Here is a 3,107-nt window from a genome sequence, read left to right as displayed (position 1 = left end):
GGAATTTCTCATGCTCTCTTGATGTGCAGTCAAATGCTCTATTACTGAGCTATGGATCCTTGAGATGAATCTCTCCATCTCCCATGACTCAGAGGTGGAAGCTTTTGTCTTCTCTTTTCTCTTCTCTTTCTTTTCTTTTTTTTTAAAGGTTTCTCTGGCCTTAGGTGCCATCAATGGTTATGGAAAAGCAAAAAAGCTATGCTTTTACCACACCAAACTTAGAATGTTGCTCGCCCTCGAGCAAAAGAAGAAAGAATAGAAGAAGGAGAAGAAGATATGGGGGAGAGGGAGAGATGTTTGTGTTTCGGCCATGTAGAGTGGGTTTTGGTGTTAAGGATGGATGTGAGTGGTAAAGAAGATAGAAGGTGAGTTGAGGTAGGTGGGGATCCTGTGGGGTCCACAGATCCTGAGATGTCAAGGATTTACATCCCTGCACCAATGAGGCGTGTAAAACACCCTCTGCATGCAATCCTGGCATTTAACGCCAGATTGGTGCTTATTTCTGGCGTTAAACGCCAGCTCTAAGCTTGTTCTGGGCGTTCAATGTCCATCTGCAGCATATTTCTTGCATTGAACGCCAGCTTTCCTCAGTATGCAATCCTGGTGTTTAAACGCCAGATTGCTGCATGTTTCTGGCATTCAACGCCAGATCCATGCTCTGTTCTGGCGTTGAACGCCAGCCAGATGCTCCTTACTGGCGTTTGAACGCCAGTAAGTCCTTCCTCCATGGTGTGATTTTTCTTCTGCTGTTTTTGATTCTGTTTTTTAATTTTAGTATTTTTTTCGTGACTCCACGTGATCATGAACCTAATAAAACATAAAAAAAGAAAAATAAAATTAGATAAATAAAAATTGGGTTGCCTCCCAATAAGCACTTCTTTAATGTCAATAGCTTGACAGTGGGCTCTCATGGAGTCACACAGGTAATCAGGTCAATGTTGTATAGTCCCAACACCAAACTTAGAGTTTGGATGTGGGGATTCAACACCAAACTTAGAGTTTGGCTGTGGCCTCTCAACACCAAACTTAGAGTTTGATTGTGAGGGCTTTGTTTGACTCTGTATTGAGAGAAGCTTTTCATGCTTCCTCTCCATTGTTAAAGAAGAAGACCCTTGAGCCTTAAACATAAGGTAGTCCCCATTCAATTGAAGGACTAATTCTCCTCTGTTAACATCTATCACAGCTCCTGCTGTGGCTAGGAAAGGTCTTCCAAGGATGATGCATTCATCCTCCTCCTTCCTAGTGTCTAAGATTATGAAATCAGCAGGGATGTAAGGCCTTCAACCTTTACCAACACGTCCTCTACCAATCTATAAGCTTTTCTTACTGACTTATCTGCCATTTGCAATGAAAATATGGCAGGTTGTACCTCAATGATCCCCAACTTTTTCATTACAGAGAGTAGCATAAGATTTATGCTTGACCCCAGGTCACACAGAGTTTTTTCAAAGATCATGGTGCCTATGGTGCAGGGTATTACAAATTTGCCAGGATCTTGTCTCTTTTGAGGTAAAGTTTGCTGAACCCATGTATCTAGTTCACTGATGAGCAAGGGAGGTTCACCTTCCCAAGTCTCATTACCAAATAACTTGGCATTCAGCTTCATAATAGCTCCTAAATATTGAGCAACTTGCTCTCCAGTTACATCTTCATCCTCTTCAGAGGAATAATAGTTTTCAGAGCTAATGAATGGCAGAAGGAGGTTTAATGGGATCTCTATGGTCTCTATATGACCTTCAGATTCCTTTAAGTCCTCAATAAGGAACTCCTTCTTGCTTGAGAGACGTCCCATGAGGTATTCCTCATTGGGATTCACGTCCTCTCCTTCCTCTCTAGGTTCGGCCATGTTGATTATATCAATGGTCTTGCACTCTCTTTTTGGATTCTCTTCAGTATTACTTGGGAGAGTACTAGGAAGAGTTTCAGTGATTTTCTTACTCAGCTGGCCCACTTGTGCCTCCAGATTTCTGATGGAGGACCTTATTTCACTCATGAAACTTAAAGTGACCTTAGACAGATCAGAGACTAAATTTGCTAAGTTAGAGGTACTCTGTTCATAATTCTCTGTCTGTTGCTGAGAAGATGATGGATAAGGCTTGATATTGCTGAGCCTATTTCTTCCACCATTATTAAAGCCTTGTTGAGGCTTTTGTTGATCCTTCCATGAGAAATTTGGATGATTTTTCCATGATGAATTATAGGAGTTTCCATAAGGTTCACCCATATAATTTACCTCTGCCATTGCAGGGTTCTCAAGATCATAAGCTTCTTCTTCAGAAGATGCCTCTTTAGTACTGTTGGATGCATTTTGCCATCCATTCAGACTTTGAGAAATCATGTTGACTTGCTGAGTCAACATTTTGTTCTGAGCTAATATGGCATTCAAAGCATCAATTTCAAGAACTCCCTTCCTCTGAGGCATCCCATTGTTCACGGAATTCCTCTCAGAAGTGTACATGAACTGGTTATTTGCAACCATGTCAATAAGTTCTTGAGCCTCTGCAGGCGTTTTCTTTAGGTGAATGGATCCACCTGCAGAATGATCCAGTGACATCTTAGAGAACTCAGATAGAGCATAATAGAATATATCTATCATGGTCTATTCTGAAAACATGTCAGATGGACATCTTTTGGTCATCTTCTTGTATCTTTCCCAAGCTTCATAGAGGGATTCACCATCTTTTTGTTTGAAGGTCTGAACATCCACTCTAAGCTTGCTCAGCTTTTGAGGAGGAAAGAATTTAGCCAAGAAGGTTGTGACCAACTTATCCCAGGAGTCCAGGCTATCTTTAGGTTGAGAGTCCAACCATGCTTTAGCTTTGTCTCTTACAGCAAAAGGGAAAAGCATGAGCCTGTAGACTTCAGGATCTACTTCATTAGTCTTAACAGTCTCACAGATCTACAAGAACTCAGTTAAGAACTGGTAGGGATCTTCTGATGGAAGTCCATAAAACTTGTAGTTCTGTTGCATTAGAGCAACTAATTGAGGTTTCAGCTCAAAATTGTTGGCTCCAATGGCAGGAATTGAGATGCTTCTTCCATCAAACTTGGAAGTAGGTGTAGTGTAATCACCAAGCATCCTCCTTGCATTATTGTTGTTGGGTTTG

At 41.3% G+C, this 3,107-nt stretch overlaps 1 non-coding gene across 1 annotated transcript; it reads left to right on the top strand.

The window, feature by feature from the left end:
* Window positions 1–2,612: 2,612 nt before the first annotated feature.
* Window positions 2,613–2,716, top strand: LOC130932211 (small nucleolar RNA R71). The gene has a single exon (XR_009067372.1). It is a non-coding gene; the product is annotated as a small nucleolar RNA R71 (small nucleolar RNA).
* Window positions 2,717–3,107: the final 391 nt, after the last annotated feature.

This window comes from Arachis stenosperma, chromosome 5, assembly GCF_014773155.1.
Source record: "Arachis stenosperma cultivar V10309 chromosome 5, arast.V10309.gnm1.PFL2, whole genome shotgun sequence".
Taxonomy (NCBI): Eukaryota; Viridiplantae; Streptophyta; class Magnoliopsida; order Fabales; family Fabaceae; genus Arachis; species Arachis stenosperma.
This window is presented reverse-complemented; position numbering and strand designations above follow the sequence as displayed.